An 18,691-nucleotide genomic window follows, 5' to 3' on the forward strand; every position below is an offset into this window, starting at 1 on the left:
TTGCGACATAAAGCTGACCATGTGAGAACATTGATTGAGGAAGATATATGCCCACTTGTTTGAGTGATTGTCCTTGGCTTTTGTTGATGATCATTGCAAATGAAACCAATATGGGGAATTGTCGACGTTGAAACTTCAAAGGAATCCTTGTATCAGATGGACTCAATGATAACCTATGCATGTAAACCTTTTCCCCAACGTTGCTTCCAGTGATTACCCTGCCATCAAGTACATATCTCCCCATCTTTGTGATTATCAATCGAGTGGCATTGCACAAACCAGCAGTTGGTACCCTCTTCTTCAATCTTCACATTTCATTGTCACCTACTTCTCTATAGCTTTTTGATTTCACCCTCATGATTCAATCCATATTGGATACTTGGTTTCAATTTGTTTATGTAAATCATGTTCATTATGAATGAATCAAGTCGAGTCAAGATGACCCCGTAAGAACTAAGTGTTATGGTCCTTGATCCAATGTTGATAAATGATAATTCCGCAAGCCTCATTTTTTGTATATTAAGTGACTCATTATCTCATCCTAGTTATCGTGTCAACGAACAATTTTTTTGTTCGAAGGATTTTCATTTAAATTTAGAAGATATTTAAATAGAGTTAACTTCATTCTCAAGGGAGGCATCAACCCCTTATAAATAGACATCAAAGCACTACAATTTCAATCTTATTCTGTTTTATTATTGTTCTTTTATCATTTTTCCATTGTCTATCATGAAAAGTCATGAAAAAAAAAATGGACTAAATCTTATTGCGAACAATATTTGTATGTATATCACTTTAGTAACATGAAGGGTCAAGCATGGCATATTGAAATATTTACAGGACATGTTATGATAATTTTAATTTAACATATGGTTTCTTGTAACAACAGACAATTTTTTTTTTTTTAAAGTAAGCAGTGTACGATGATTTTTACATTATAAATTAGTCAAACACACATTTTGTTTCTATTACATTCAAAAGAGGTAAAATATGGCCGGAATTTTCAATATGATTTATGTTATGGTCCTCTTTCTTTCATTGTTTATTATTCTAACAAACGGAGATGGTAAGCACTTTTTGAAATTTCATATTAACCTTATGCACAATATTTCATTTACTTTTTATACTAATATTGCTCTTACTTGTTTCATATCACAGTTAAATGCGACACTGACGATGATTGTCGAGATTATTTGTGTGCACATCCTACAGTTGGAAAGTGTATTTATGATTATTGTCACTGTATTGTTATGATAACAATAGACGAAAAGCTAAGTCATCAAAGTGGAATCAACAAAGTGGTTAGAGAAAATAGACATGTGTCAATTGATCCAACAATCAAGGGAATAAAGCTAGGAGAAAATATTCTTTGAACCCTCTATAAAAGGAAGAAATGATTAGCACAAAAAGTGTCAAGAAAAATGATTGGAATCACTCTAACAAATTGTACTACATTATCTTCATTGTACTGTTTTAATCCAAAGTTTATTGAATAAAACTTGAGTACTTCACTTCTACATCTGTGTTGAATTACTGAGTTGTTACATGCATTTAACAGTTAATTAAGTTCAAAAATAATTTCATTTCTTTTTTTTGAAGCCTTTAATACTATTCATACATCAACCGGTGTTAATCTTATTACTTCTCTCACATTATTATTTATATTTTTCTGATCTTTCTTTGATTGGGTAAAAAGACCAAAACAACACAAATCATTAGCCGTAAAAACAACTTTTGTATTGTATATTATCCAACACAATAAAATAATGTATATTTACACATTAGCATTTATAATGTATAATATTATAGAATGTATGTATCTAGGTTAATATGCTTCTTTTTTTTTTTAGGAAGGTTAATATGCTTTTAACTCAACAAATTCTTTGTTCGAATCTTAGTTCTCAAAAGATTTAGTGTCAACACTTTTGCCTATGATGGTAAATTCCAACATATGTGGCTAATGGGAGTCCACATGAACATTTTTAATGATATTGACGTTTTATGATTTATTAACAATTTTAAATAATTCAAATACTATTTATAACTAAATAATATCAAACATTGAGCTAAAGTATTTTTAAGATTCAAGTTTCTTCCCTAAAAATATATACAAATTTCTTAAATTCCCTAATCAATCGCATGAACTTGGTCTCAATATAAGAACACAAGGAATGCAATGACTTAAAAACTCTATATATATAATAGCAATGGGCGTGATGAAACAAGTCCACGATAAAAAAATGTTATTGATAGGAGAATAACTTTTTTTTTTGTTGAATCTGCAAATATTTAATTAATAAAGCCACAAAATTACAAACAATACACAAGTGGGAGAAACAAACACATTGAAATTGGGAGGGGTAGTGCGGGGAGGTAGGAAAATTTGTTGGGTGAAGTGGAGGAAAGTTTTCATGTTGAAAGCTTCTTAGGCTTAGCTCACATTGGTGATCCGAAATACTTAAATGACATCATTTTACGACTAAAACTTAGGAAGTCTGACCCCACCTCTAATAATGATTATGTGACATTTATACGCATAAGACATCTTTTTACAAAATTTACTTTAAATCCAAGTGCTTTTTCGAAGTCTCTCATAATAGCCTTCAACGCATCCCACAAATTCTCAATATTTTCCTCCTAAATTCACAAGGTATCATCCACATACTGAAGGTGGGATACCTTCATACACCCATCTCTCATCACATAGCCTTTGAGCATGTGCATCCTACATGTTGACTTCGTGAGACCCCCAAAACAAGAGAAATAATAAAGGAGCAAGGGGTCTCCTTGCTTTAGGTCTCTTTATCGATACTTTTTCCGTAGGACATCTAGCCACCAGAACTAACAAATTATTTGTACAAATGCAATCTTTCATCCATTTAATCTAAAACTTATTATTCAATTGTTTAAAATTATTATTGTTCTTTTGTCATTTTTCCATTGTCTATCATGAAAAGTCATAAAAAAAATGAACTAAATCTTATTTCCAACAATATTGGTATGTTACATCACTTTAGTAACATGAAGGGTCAATCATGGCATATTAAAATATTTACAGGTCATGTTATGATAATTTTAATTTTACATATGGTTTCTTCTAACAAGTGACAATTCTTTATAAAAAAAAACGTAAGCAGTGTACGTTGATTTTTACCTTATAAATAAGTCAAACACACATTTTTATTCTATTACATACAAAAGAAGTAAAATATGGCAGGAATTTTCAATTTAGTTTGTGTTATGGTCCTCTTTCTTTCATTGTTTATTGTTCTAACAAACGTCGATGGTAAGCACCTTTTTAAATTTCTTTTTGGAAGACCGTTTTAAATTTCTTATTAACTTTATATTCAATATTTCATTTGTTTTTGGACAGAATATTTCATTTTCTTTTATACTTTATACTAATATTGCTCTATACTTGTTTCATATCCCAGAATTTCGTAAATGTGACACTGATGATTCTTTTTTTTTGAAGGAAAATGCGACACTGACGATAATTGTCCAAATTATATGTGTTCGGATCCTAAAGTTGGAAAGTGTATTTATAATATTTGTTACTGCATTAATAGTTAAGTTCAAAAATAATTTTGTTTCTTTTTAAGCCTTTAATACTATTCATATATCAAATGGTGTTAATCTTATTACTTCTCTCGCATTATTATTTATATTTTTTATGATCTTTTGATTTCTTTGATAGGGTAAGAAGAACAAAACAACGCAAATCATTAGCCGTAAAACAACTTTTGGATTGTATATCGTCCATCACAAATAAAATAATATATATTTACTACATCAGCATTTATAATATATAATATTATAGAATTTATGTATGTATCTAGGTTAAATACGCTTTTAACTCCATTAAATTTGTTATTCAAATATAATTTCTCAAAAGATTTTTGGTCCACACTTTTTCCCATGATTTTAAATTCCAATATATGTGGCTAATGGGAGTTCACATGAACATTTTAATGATGTATGTCTTATGATTTATTAACAATATTTAAATAAGTCAAATACTATTTATAATGAAATAATATCAAACATTAAGTTATAGGATTTTTAAGATTCAAGTTTCTTCCCTAAACATACCTGCAAATTTCTTAAATTTCCTAATCAATCGTATGAATTTGGTCTCAATGAGAACACAACGAATCCAATGACTTGAAAATTGTATATAATATCAATGGACATGATGAAACAAGTCCACGATAAAAAATGTTATTGATAGGAGAATGTTGAGAAATATGGCATCCATGTAAATAGAAAGTAAAATCTTACAAAGTTATTGTATTGATGATAGTTGAAATGATATATACAAAAATGAAAGAGAGATATAAATGAGTCAACTTTGTGACTAATTAATATAATGACTAAACTAGTACCCTAACTAACTCTAAAACGAGTATAACTACCTATATTTCAACACTCCCTCAAACTTAAGGTAAGAGAACTCTTAGTTTGAGTTTGTATTACAAAGATAATACCAAACAGAGGAAAATGTAACTGATACAAATCTGCAAACCATAAGAGAAAGCCTTCAACAATGACCCGAATGAAGTCAATCAAATCATCAAACTGAGGCTTTCCACAAAACAAATATGAAGCTAGTAAGCATTGTATCTCCAATAAAGAAGATCAGGAAACAAAATTTTCTCTTCAATCTTCGTACAAGGGACACTGAAGGGTAGGGAGTTTCAACCAAAAATTTTCTACAATCGATGTTGCCACTTGCATAATGCAACCAAAAGGATCATTAACACAAAGATCACATCAAACAACCTGTAGACAAACTACTAACCAAAACAACTTTCCAGCAAATGCATAACCTCAATAATACTTCAAATGCATAGGAGCAAAACAAACTTCCAGCAAGTATGAATAGCCACTCAAGAACAGGAAGATACCAATGGTGCATGCACGGGAAATTTAGCACTCACAGACTCCAAAGGCTAACATCGGTAGAAAACTTTGTCCATATAACTCCTCCAACACATTAATTATAGGAGTACGAAATGCACCACAAAACCAAATCCAAACAATGTCCAAACTCTATCAGAAAACTAATAAAAGAAAACCATATAGAGAAATGCTTAACCGTTAAGAAGTCACAACTCAAGGTTTAACCACTTAACAGAAGCTAACATCAAATACTGCCAACAAACGGAAGTATTCTTAACCACGATAGGGTAGAAGCTAAGAAGAAGAAAAAATGAATGTTAGAAGGTCTTGACTGTTGTAAAAATTAGGAGTAAATTTTCTCTATAAATAATAATCATTGTTAAAATAAAATCATCAATTAACTATTAAAGAGAATAAACAAGAGGGATAACAATTAAACTTTCTTGAAATTGCGGTGATTTAACGTCGGCGAAATCGAAGTAAACATACACGAAACAATGAAAGGAGATAACCTGCCAAACATTAATCCATTATATAACATGAGGCGTGACAAAGTCACTGTCCTTAAGGATTTATCCGCCTCATAAGCGCATATCCTTCCAGGATACAACATGTTCTTCCGTGATGTGAATCACATCAGAGATGACAGAACAGCTTGAATCTGATAAACACAGGAGATGCAACCCAGAATTCCAATATTTGGGAGAAGAGTAAAGTATATTTGTTATTAGAGGACAAAGTAAGAAAACACTACTAGAAAATTCAGTTTTAGCGACGGAAATTTGTGAGGGTATAAATTCCGTCGCAAACTGTGACGGATTTTCTGAGGGATACTTTTAAGATGTCATTAGCGACGGATTTTGCGAGGGTTTGTGTCCTCGCTAGTTATCCGTCATAATTCCGTAAGAAATGTGGGATTACCAAGTTTTGTGAGGGATTTAGCGACGGTTTTATTCCATCTCTAATTATTCCGTCACATATTCCGTCGAAGATTCCCCTAAAGCTTAGTGACCTACTTGTATTCCGTCACAAAGGGATTTCGCCTTCTTTTATTAATCATTCAAAAGTGTAAAATAGTTTTAAATTTTGGCCTAGCTGAGACTTGAACCCGCAACCATTCATTGACAGAATGAGCAAATTACCAACACGCCATGCTGCCTCTATTGTTATTTTTTTCAATTTATTTTTATTAGTAGTAAGTTATAACAGTTTTTTTTTTTTTTTTTTTTGAAAGAAGTTTTTTTTTTTTTTTTTTTTTTTAAAAACCTTTCATTTTCTTCTTCCACTAACAAATGCCTGAAATGAAACCCAATTTTATAATAAACACAAATGTTATATTTTTTTTTTATACAGAAAACAGAAATGTTATTTATTCGCAGTATTTAATGAAACAAGGTTATTATCTGATGTGTCTATTTTAACAGAATTTCACATAAAAAAAATAGGATCCCGTTAAAAATAGAAATATTGTTTTAAATTTATTATTTAACAGAAATCTTATTTATCACTTAAAACAAACAAAAAAACATTGTTATTGTTATAGTGGGATAATTCTATTTTAATGGGAGTTTATTTTTTTATTAAAATTTAAAACAATATTGTTTGTTTAGATATGACTATATAAAAAAAAATATTTTTTTAATAAAGTTACCACAATCTTTTGACAATTATTTTCATCTTTTCTTTAAATATAATTTCTTGTCCAAAAAAAAGGGTAAAAATATGATGTGGTGTCAAATGATTAAAATGAAACAAAATTGTGTTCTTGATAGTTGTTGAATTTCATAATTAAGATAATAGATTCTCCCACAACAACTTATTTTTTTGTGTAAACCAGGTATCATCCTTGCATAACTTGCATAAACTAATCCCTCGAGTATTGTGGGACCCAACTGGGGTCAAACACTCCCTAAGAGTTTTAACATGGTTGCATGTCCAATGCTAAATTCGAACATAACAGAAAAAAAAATTAATATAACAAATACTTATTAATATTTTTTCAAAAGAAAAGATCACACAATTATTTTTAAAATATAACAAATTCATATTAAGTTTCTCATTAAATATCTCTTGTAGTAATTTTATTTAGGGAATATCTCTTGTAGTAAAGTAATGTATACTGAAAAAATAATATGTGAACGCAATAAATTAATTGATATTTTTTTTTGTCAAATAACGTAGTGGCTAGAGCCCACACATTAAAATGTGGAGAGGTGGAATGTCCGGTGTTTGGACCCGGTCCCCTGCATATAATATGCAATATCCTTACCAACTGAGTTAAACTCATGGGGATGTAGAAATTATTATTTTTATTAATTATGAAACTTGAAAAGAAAAAAGAAAAAAAAATCTATAAAGAATTAAGTGTTACATTTTCATTTCTGGGTTGCAATTTCCCCCACAACGTTTTCGAATCTTTACTAAGTGAAATACAAAAACATATTCATTCCTTTTATTACCAAAAAAGAAAAAAAAATCCAATATTTGAAATATTCATCTAATAATAACCTTATAATATGCTAAAACCAATGTAGCACTGTTGCAAAAGGTTGCCTTTCTTTAATCTTGGACATCCAATTAAAAAGTAATATATCTTGTGGTATAATGAAGGTCTCTTACGGTAAGGGACTTCATTAGCTTGCTCACCGAAGCCTTGGCCTTTCTTTTATTCTCCTGAAAAACGAATCTTCAAACAAAGAACCCCTTCCTCTCTCTCTCTACAATTACAAAAGCCTCTCGCACTCCTCAGGCTCAGAGGGCCACACGACAAGCTTAACACAAAAAATAAGAGAGAGAGAGAGAGAATGAGGGAAGGTGGAGGAAGAAGAGGAACATCAAAGCCAAGAGAATTAGCAAGGAAAGTTGTTGTTGCAGTAACATATGCATGTGGTTCATTCTCAATAAGAAAATCAATGGTGGATCCAATTACCATTGACACTTCTTGTGCTCTACTTGCTAATGTATGTACTTTTCTTCTATCAAAATGCATTTTTTACTTGTTGGGTTTTCAGCATTTTGGATAAAGTTGCAAACTTTACCTTCACTTTAGAATGAACTGTAATTTTTAATGTCTTAGAAATGTGACATTTTTGGAATTGACGATGTTGCTTCCTAGTTATGTTTGTTAGTCCATTATATTCAAAATTTCCCATTTGTCTTTTTCCTATTAATAATACTTTTGTTTTGGTGATGATAGTATAGTGTGGTTAGTTAAAGGGTAATTTGTTCCATATAAAAATTTATTCCGGTTGTTATTGGTACTGTCATTGTTGGTATTAGTAACATTTTATAAATGTAACTTTGTTTGTATCAATATTATCAACAAATTCAATTGTTTAGGATTGAAGACAATATCCCTTCTAAAAGAATCTCTTGACTATTTTCACATTTTAGCACTCTATTATTTTTTGGATTCCTACCTTTGATTTTTTTTATTATACTCTCTTCTATTACTTCAGAATCCAATGAGCCTCAATGACTGGCCTTATGGAACAGTTTTGCTTTTTTACTTGAACTTTTTTTTAATGAGATGCTTAATTTATCTTTTGAACTAATGTTTTGCTTTATTATTTCCCTCATTCTGTGAGTTAGAAGCACAATGTTAAAGCACTTATTTTGGTTCTGAAATTTGTTTAGAACAGAAAAGTAGTCAATAGAGGATACTAGCATGTTAACACACCAGCACACGTTAGATGAATTCAAATTTTGATGATGCCTTTATATATCAATATGTGTAAGATCAGTGAACTGATTGCTGCAATTATTATATATGCAGATATTCATCTAACAATATTTGACTTTGAATTAGAGAATATCTCTCTAAATTAGTGCTGACTTTAATTTGTGATCAGCCAAGTTATTGTTTTTTTTTTTTTTTTGACAAACCAAGTTATTGTTGTAACCTGTATCTAATTGGTCTTGTACCACACAGTGAAAATATACAATTCATTAACATCTTAATTCTTTATAATATGGCTGCAGTTATGTTATTATGACATGTCATCGCATGCTTCCTCGTTGTTCCCAGTTTGGCCTCTGCTCCTGCCAAAAATGGACTCACAAAAAGATGAAACGAATTAATCATTGCTTATCATGGAGCTGTTGCAATTGATGACCGTCGATGCTCAAAGATTGGAATGGATGCTATCCATGAAGGTGGACAATCAATGGATGCAGATGTGGCTGCTGCTCTTTGTTCAAGGGTTGTTATTTCAGCTTCAAGTGGTATTGGTGGTGGTGCCTTTATGCTTCTTAGGTTAGCTAATGGTGCAACAAAGGCTTTTGATATGAGAGAAACTGCTCCTCTTCTTGCTCCCAAGGTACCTTTCAATCACAGACTATAATTATTCCTTTGCATATAGTTTCCAAGATTTTAAATATAGGCCGTGGACAAGAGCGATCATGTCATGATATCTGATGTAGCCTCAATCGCGGTTATGCTGACCGCGTTGACAAATCAAAACACTTTATGTTATAGTCTAAATTGCATACTTGCAGACATTTGTTTGGAAAAATCATGTGGTGTAGAGAAATGAAAAGGACATGTAGAGGAAACTATTAAGAAAAGTCTAGTAAATGGATGATATAATTGACATTTGGTTAGGAATTTTTCTTTTTAATTGTGATAGAGACAATATGAAAGCTAACCACAGAGAATAATATTCTTTCAAAAATGTTGAATCTATTTTGCAACATTTTCAAAACCTTCCATTATGTATTCTCTAATATTTATATACCAATGGAAATGAAAACAGGAAACACCAGAAGTAAAAAGACCCTTAATTATCTTCATTTCAAACCTCAAAATTTTCTCTTCTCATTAATTTTTCAGAAAAATTTAACTCTATAGTGAATAAATTTGTTGAAATCACTCTTCAATACCATATGATACATCCATTTTTTCCAGGATATGTATGGTGGCAAGTGCAACACTACTTTGAAGGCGAATGGTGGCCTCTCAGTAGCAGTTCGAGGAGAACTAGCTGGACTTTACAAGGCATGGGAACAACATGGAAAGCTTCCATGGTATAGACTTGTAATGCCATTTTGATTCTTGCTAGTAGAGGGTTTAAACTATCACCATACCTTCATATGCATATGAAAAAACAGAGTCAAATATATTGAATGACGTTGGTCATAGTAGTGGCTTTGCACCACATGGAAAACTCTTGAAGGCCGATGAAATATTCTACAATAAGAAACTAGCAGAAACTCTAAGTGCAATTGCAAAGTTTGGTCCACAAGCTTTGTATGGTGGAATAATTGGCATTAATTTAGTTAAAGATGTTCAGAAGGCTAGAGGGATATTGACATTGGAAGACCTCAAAAAGTACACTGTTAAATAAAAGGAACCTATATCTATATATTTTCTTGGATAAAAGATCCTTGGTATGCCTTCTCCTTCAGGTGGGCCTCAATTGATGCTGGTAAGTTGATTTGTTGTGTTCGTTTTTATATAAGGAGTTTCTGTTTTTTTCCTATGTATAAAAATAGATGGGGTACGCTATCATGTGGTACAATGTGGATAAAGGAGTTGTGTTTTACTTATAGCTTAAGTGGTCAATGAGCTTCATATAAGGTCGAATAGATCATGAGTCCTAATCGATCTGGAGTCTCGAGTTTGATCGCTTTCATTAACTAAGCTTTGCTTAAAAAATATTCTTCCTCCCTTCGTCCCACTAGTAGTGGTAAAAATTTGAACTTGAAACTTCAAGAGACAGAGTTCAAATCCCCTTAGAGATAGCAGTAAAATAACCATTAGTGCCATTTCAATAGGACTGTCTTGTATTAAGGACAATTTTGTTTGATTGGGATATTGTTATGTTGTCCTAATTGTAACTCATTATGTGGTTTGTGATCAGAATAAAGTAAATGGCAATGATGTTACATATGCTGATAATGGAAATCTATCTGACTCAGATGAGGTGAAATCAAATTCTTTTAGAAAGGTTAAATCCAGTGACAGTGACAATACTTGCAGCTATGTTAACACTTCTTCAACTAATTTGTTGAGTCATACTAGTCGATTCCTTTCTCGATTTGGCATCACTCCTGGTAATAAAAGCTCTAGAGTTCGCATATTTACCGATTCAAGGTCATTGAGGCCTTGTCTTGTTTCTTCTACAAGACTCTCAATATTTGACAATGATGTTGAGCATAATCTACATCCAGGACCTTGTAGCAGTTTGATTAACATAAATGAAACAACACGGTATCATGAAGATACTCCTATTAATATAAGGTCAAATGCCTCAGGATCAGGTTTGCCTTGCATCGGTGGCGTTGGTGCAAGAGATGAGTTGGACCTAAACTTATTTTCTCCGAAAATTCAAACGTAGACAGTACATACTGAGACTACACTACATTTAGATCAGAGAAATGGAGCTCGAGAACAAGTTGAAGAGAATGTTCATTTTAGTCGAACTAAGTGTTGGTAGACTTCGTGACAGAGTCCTTCGTCGATCAACATTATTTGACGTTACCTTTTTCCCTCTGCAACAAGAGAGAGAACTGAGAGACGATATTCAGAATACTCTAAGGCAAACATTGGAGGCAGATTCAAGAGTGTCACCATCGGATTATAGTGATGTTTGTTCTTCTACATCAAGATATCCTCTATCGAGTTTGTCTAACTCCATGTTTAGCAATCAAAACTACGGCGTTGAGACATCACGATTGCGATAAAGTAGGTATCAGGATCTACTGGAGCATAGGTCCAATTTCCTTGAACAGAGAAGAAGAATACGGTCACGGGTCCGTTCTCTTCCGAGGTTGGGTGGCCAGTATGAAAATCAATCTGCACGTGAGAGATCATGTATCTTGTCTGGTCAACATAGAAGTGCTCGTTGTATGTGTCGATTCAAAAACAGTGACACTAATAATTCAAATGACGACACTGGTGTTAGAGCTAGCATATCGAGAATTGTTGTACTTGCAGAAGCCTTATTTGAGGTAACTTTATTAATGCTTAATATTTTGATCAAGATTAATAATATTATTTATACAATTTGAATCTTTTGTACATATTTTAATTAGGTTCTGGATGAAATTCACCAGCAATCTGTGGTTTTATCTTCCCATCCTTATGTATCTTTTATTGGATCTATTCCTGCACCTATCAATGTTGTGGAGTCATTGCCTGTCAAGTTTTATGAGAAGTTGCATAAGCATCAAGAAGATGCTACACAGTAAGTATTTGAATTTACCGCTGTTTGGACGATTTAAACCGGATTAGTAACTAATTATTCTAATCTGATCAGCTCAAATAAAATGGAGTAGACTACATACTCAAATGTTAAAAATTCTAATATAAATGTTACTATTCTAACACTACAACCCAAGTTTTGCAAAGAAAAAATAAGATGTAACGTCATGCCATAGGAGTCAACTAGCTTTCATCACAATATTCCTTTTTGAAAGTTGAAAAGTTTTATCATGGAAATATAAGTATTGTGAAACATTGTGTTCCATTTTTGTACGTTATTGGGGTACATGTTATCACAGTGTTCATGTGTATGTGCATCGTGCCTATTTATTCGTCAGTGTACATGTATGTTTGTGGACCTTTTATTTTTCTAATCTTTATTTAGCATAGGTATTTCACGAATGGACTGTGAAAAGGTCGCTGAAAAATTACAGGTTGGTATTTTCTTCTGCTGTCTGTGATTTTTCTTCTGAAAAGGTCGCATTTACTTTGTGTTTCACTGTCTCTATCTGATATGAGATCTAATAAACCACGACTGCACTCTCGTGACCTCCTGCACTTTTAGTCTTATGTAAATGAGAAGGTGGCATCTAATTGTGTGGCTTGTGAATTCATTGTTTAGGAATGTGGGCATAAATGTGCATTTTATCATGGGAGCATGGATCCTGATCAACGTGCTTGTGTTCAAAGGCAATGGAATAAAGATGAGATCAATATAATTTGTGCTACCGTGGCATTTGGAATGAGTATGTTTGTATCTTTGAAACTTCTTTTTGCATTGATTAATTAGTCATTGAACTCATTGTTGTTGACCATTGAATTAAGTTGCAGTGCTTGTAGGGTTAGTTTTAGTCTAATTCAATTAATAATCCCTTTTATACCAGTTTGTTACATATTTAAAACAAAATAAGAATCTAAAAAAAAACCAACAATTGCTTATTTGGTTCAATTTGTTTTAATTAGTACTATGTTATAACATTTATTTTAAACCTTTCATTTTATTCCACTAACAAACGCCTTGAAAATCATAAGAAAAAAAAATCTTCCAAATAGATATGATGGTTTCATTATTATATCAGTTTCTTATGAAAAATCTCTCATTTTCTTCCACTAACATACTTGAATTTTCCAAATAGATATGATGGTTTCATTATTATATGTAACAAATACGTTAATCTTTTAACAATAATATAACAAATATAAAAAAATTCTTTATTTAAAAATATATAATAAAAATTCTTATATTTTCAATAACACAAACAATAGAACATTCTTGCTCACAATTATATACTATGATAGATTATTATTATTATTATCATCATCATCATCATCATCATCATAATCATCATCATCATCATCATTATTATTATTATTTTATTTTGAAAGAATTTTATTATTATTATTATAAAAAAGAAATAACAAAACTCAATTTCTCCCTCACATCATTCATTATTGTAACAAATAGATACATAACAAAACTCAAATCTTTCCTCATTCACCCATCATTCAGCAATAGCTCATCAGGTTTGGAACATATACTAAAATTCATTCGTCCTTCATCAATCTAACTTCCAAACATGTCCCCCATTCGGTTCCTAATCTAATTTTCCCTCTATAATTCCCAAATTCATTTGCCCTAAATCATCACTTCAACAATCTAATTCCCAAAACCTTCACTCATCAGTTCACTTCGATCGGCTAATCACTCATCTTACTTTGCTGCCGCAAACAGGTTCTCAAATCTTCACTTCGCCAAGCCCATCGCTCACTTAGCTCATCTCACTTTGCTGCCGCAAACAGGTTCTCAAATCCTTCACTTCGCCAAGCCCATCGCTCACTAAGCTCATCTCACTTGGCTGATGCAAGCAGGTTCCAAACTATTTTATCTCCTTCTCTTGTTTTTATGCTATAAATTATGAAACTGAATTGGGTATCCACGAATTGAATACATATCTGTTAAGGTTTTGATTTTTATTTCTGAAATTTTGTCAATTTGGTGGTGATTTGGATTATTTTATAGATTTATATGTTTTAGTTAGTGAAGATTTTTTGGTCTGTCGTTTACAGTTTAATCCCCTTTGTGTTTTTTGCTTCAAACTAGTGTATATGGATTTTGGATAGTTGATTTTTTTTTTTAATTAGTAGTCAGGGAGAACAGATTTTGGATAGTTAATTTTGTTTTTGTTTTTATTTTTAATGAGTAATTAGGGAGAATGGGTGGTCTTGGGTTCAAGGAATTCCCATATACTTTTTGTGTGTGCCTTTTAATTTTTTGATGTACAGTAGTTAATTACCTAGTTTTATATGTATATAGATGGAAGACAATGATAACACAAGGGGCAGTGGAAGAGGTTTTGGTATAGGCATCAACAAAGTTAGGGGAAAAGAGAGAGAGAGGTAAGCATAAAACTACTTTGTCACATTCTTCCATATTTCAAGCATCTAGGCCTGCATACACCCAACCACCTCACTATACAAGGCAACCTACAAATACCAAACAACGCCACTCTACAAGGCAACCTACACACCATCTTACATCTAAAATATCTTCAAATATCCAACCTCCCCCAACCTAAAGGGCAACCGACACATCATCCCATATCTCAAACACCTACAAATATTTTGTACTTTACTACTTGTTTAATATTGTTTTTATAGGTTTGCGCCTGCTATTCAACCCACACGTGACATGACAAAGATTATGAAATGTTTGTTTCAAGGGACTTGGGCATGGCATGGAGAGATAAAGAAATATGACAAGGATCCTGCGAACTTGTGGTATAACGAGTTTCAGGTACTGTCCTTCTCTTTCTGGAACTTATGTTTAACCTTCTCGATGTTAGATTTGTCGCCCAGTCCATTTTTTATTTGGAATTGTCGGTTGAAGTTATCTCCAGACATCATGTAATTTGTTGTTATAAAATATCTATATGATATGGAGATAACAGTGTTTATCTATGTTTACCTATATATGTTTGATTTTAACTAAAATTTAGTTCCACGACAAATTCCTCTAAAAACATGTAAAGGAATGGTATTCTACTACTCTAGTAGTTCATATTGAAAATAAAGTATAGTGAAGGCATGATATTTTATCATCTAAAAACAAACGTCAGTGCCCAAAATCGACAGGACACCGTCCCTTCAGTATTAGAGAATTATAAATTCCTTTACTACGAGTACCCTGCTTTAACCCCCTTGTAATATATAACTTTGATTATAGAACAATTTTAAATTTAGGACCATATGCACTTTAGGCTAGCACTAGGATTTACTGTGTATTATATATGTTGTATTTTCTTAACTGATTGGATTATTATAGACTAAACAACCATTTTAGTTTTTAATTTTATATTTCGCTAGTCAGTTTGGTTTCTTAAACTACAATAATTTGAGTTAAAATTTTTTGTTGCTGGTTGAAAATCTTTTTATTTTAGTAAAAAAAAAAAAAGCCTACTTTTTTTCTTTAACACTTTGGGACCATATGAATGGTTAGATTGTGAAATTATAAAATTAAGTCACTTGTTAGTCCATATCATGAGAATGTGAATAATATTAACGTAACTCCAACTATTAGTTGTTGGTAGCTGGTTAGTAGGAATTCTCCATATAGTTACTAATTTTTAATTTACCTTGTTGTGAATAAACTCTTTGGAATTTGAATAACTTTTTTAGTAAGAAAATATTTATTTTCAAATATTCTCTTTCCGGTCATTTGCTTAGAGATAAGGAAGATACTCCATTACTCTCTTATTATTTGATCTTCCTGCAACTTATGTTCGGTATTCTCAATGTTAGTTTTATCACTCAAGGAGTCATGTACTTTGCTGTTATGAAATTGTTCACATGTCACAGATACAACAATGTATATCTATGTTTGTGAATATATTTTTGATTTTAACTAAAATTTAGTTCCACCTCTAATTCCTCCAAAAAAAACGTGGAGGCAATGTAGTCTATTACTCTAGTATTTAATATTGAAAAGAAGGTACAAGATTAAAATTGTATCTTTGCAGCGTAAGTCCTACAGCCTCAACTGCTTTGCAGCTCCTAGTTTGATGTCCGGTTTATCCTATTTTATTTACATTGCTTGTATTGCAGAGGATATATAAGCGGCTTGCTGAGCATGAGCAAGACATAAAGAAGACGTATCATCATAAGGCATCTACTAGGTACCAGAATACAATGTATCGGGTACGAAAAGGAATAGACAAAGGGTAACGGATCCCTGTTTAATTGCTTGAAAGATTGGAACAAAATTGGGAAGATGGTAAATGGAAGGACTCGAAAGAAGTTAATAAGCAAAATGGAAGATCCTCTGATAGTCCATTGCACACTTGTGGGTCCATTCCAACAACCGAGCATTCTAAAAGATTAGTAAGTAAACAAATTATATTTGCAGTAAATCATAATGATTTAAATTAATAATAATACTAATCTATTTATTTTGTACTATAGAAAACTGACTCAAACATGACTCCAAGCTGTTGGGAGGTGTATCAAAAGACACAAAATGAAAGGTGATCCATCAAAGTGGGTATTCTCCAAATCTCAGATGGTTGCGGTAAGTTACAATTCGATAAGATTATCATTTCTAGCCTTTTGTTAAATAAACATAAAACAATTGAAAATACAGTAGAAACTCTTTAATTTAATACTCGGTAAATTAATAAACTCTCTAAAATAATAAATTTGTCCGGTACCGACTTGGGCCAATGTAAAAAATTGAAAAACTCGATAAAATAATAAGATAATAATTTTTCGGGAGATCCCTTTATAATTTTCGGTCTCAAGAAAATCATAAATTAATAATTCATAGAAACTGAAAAAAATATATATTAAGAATACATTGAACACATTTGTTCCTCTTGTTTACATTTACTGTACTTCAAAAGTCATTATTGATTACAGTAGTTACTAATTTACGTTGAGTCCCAAGGTTCGCTGCAACGTAATTCTAAGAGGCATAGACTAATTTGTCTTTTTGTTTGGTATGTACAGTATAATTACTTAAAAACTCTTTAAATTAATAATTATTAATTTATCGATAAGTTAATAACTCTCTAAATTAATAAATTTCTCCGGTCCCGACATTATTAATTTATAGAGTTTTAACTGTACTTTAAAATTAGTATTTATAATTGTCCTCATGTGTATTGATGCATGTTGCTATACTATAACTCTGCCATCATGTGCTATAATTGTTTTTTGTTATCTAATCATGTATATTGTTGTATGTTGTTTGCTTTTGTGCTATAGTTTTTAATGTTATGCATGCTTATTATTGTTTATCAGGTTCTGACATCTGAACATGATAATCTTATGTTTCTTCACTTGGAAAGAAGTCATGATAACTTGGTTATTAATTAAAACCTAGTTTTAATTTGTTTAAGTTTTTATTGGTTGGTTTATATATGAATTTAATTGAGGTAATTGTAGTAATTAATTTAATTTCATATTTTTGCATGTAAGAATTCTTTTGAACTAATTTTGTAGGATGAATATGAAAGACTGATTTTTGAAATGAACTCACAGCAAACAGAGTGGGATGATGTGTCTAATGACCATCAGGCAGACAACTTCACCTTCTTAGACGTAGTTGGAGGAGTCGACAAGAAAGGACACATATATGGTTTGGGAGCATAGGCAGGAAAATACAAATCTTCTTCATTCAGATCATCCGAAGGCATCTCACCATCTGAATATGAGCATATGAGGACTGCAATGTCTAAAATGTCAGTTGAAAACATGGAACTCAAGGAGCGGTTGAAGACTAATGAGGAGTTGATTCGTGCATCACGGGAGGAGTCACGTTTGCTTCGAGAGCAGTCACAGGAGGATTCGCGATTGCACCGAGAGTAGTTCCAGAAATTCAGAGTCTTTTGCACAAGGTCATTCACATCTACCTCCATATTGACCTCATCCTTCGAGTTAGGATCAACATATGGGTCCACTTACTTGATTATTTATCATATTATTTTGAGAACTTGATTAGTAGTTATTTTGAGAACTTTTAGTTTAAAGTAAATGTTATAATACTATTTAGTAATTATTTCAATATATTTTGATGCAAAAGATAAGTAGTGTGATTCTTGTGAACACCAAAAAGGTTTTTCATTAAATATTAATGTATTTTATGTTGTGATTTTTCATCAACTTTTTTTTATATTCCAAATGTGTTTTGAGAAAGAATTGAGATATTTCCTAAATTAATTTTAAGGCAAAAAAAAAAAAAATTGCTATTTGCGATGGAATGTCTAAAAGTCACAAAATCATTGTCCTTGCGTAGTAGCGTCGGCTTTTAGTGGGACGCTGTACAAATTTCCAGATATTTAGCGACGGGAGTATTCTCTCACTAAATTGCAACGGTTATTTCCCTCAGAAATTTGTGACGGAAATTTCCAGATTTATTACGTCGGTAATTTGTGACGGAAAACTGGGTTACAAGTATCTAATTAATTTGAGGTTTAGCGACGGGAATTTTATGTTTGCGACCGAATGAAGACCACCGCAATAAGTGACGGAATTGATTTTCCCTCGCTAACTTTTTCCGACCCCCATATTTACGACGGATTTTAGAAGCGT

At 31.8% G+C, this 18,691-nt stretch overlaps 2 long non-coding RNA genes and 1 pseudogene across 3 annotated transcripts; all 3 read left to right on the forward strand.

Annotated features, from left to right (window-relative positions):
* The first annotated feature begins 925 nt into the window (after positions 1–925).
* On the forward strand, positions 926–1,517 carry LOC146903919 (uncharacterized). The gene is made up of 2 exons (XR_015018352.1): positions 926–1,066; positions 1,159–1,517. It is a non-coding gene; the product is annotated as an uncharacterized LOC146903919 (long non-coding RNA).
* A 1,608-nt stretch (positions 1,518–3,125) lies between these two features.
* On the forward strand, positions 3,126–3,907 carry LOC146903920 (uncharacterized). Its single transcript, XR_015018353.1, has 3 exons — positions 3,126–3,286; positions 3,476–3,568; positions 3,698–3,907. It is a non-coding gene; the product is annotated as an uncharacterized LOC146903920 (long non-coding RNA).
* Positions 3,908–7,609: 3,702 nt separating this feature from the next.
* LOC146903921 (uncharacterized) lies at positions 7,610–18,262 on the forward strand (annotated as a pseudogene). The gene is made up of 13 exons (XR_015018354.1): positions 7,610–7,862; positions 8,884–9,221; positions 9,809–10,328; positions 10,764–11,853; positions 11,938–12,089; positions 12,492–12,540; positions 12,729–12,852; positions 13,907–13,975; positions 14,421–14,503; positions 14,765–14,900; positions 16,208–16,483; positions 16,565–16,670; positions 17,642–18,262. The product of XR_015018354.1 is annotated as an uncharacterized LOC146903921 (transcript).
* Positions 18,263–18,691: the final 429 nt, after the last annotated feature.

The sequence above is a fragment of the Medicago sativa genome, chromosome 7 (genome assembly GCF_051527215.1).
Source record: "Medicago sativa cultivar Bolivia chromosome 7, Bolivia_mono, whole genome shotgun sequence".
Classification (NCBI taxonomy): domain Eukaryota; kingdom Viridiplantae; phylum Streptophyta; class Magnoliopsida; order Fabales; family Fabaceae; genus Medicago; species Medicago sativa.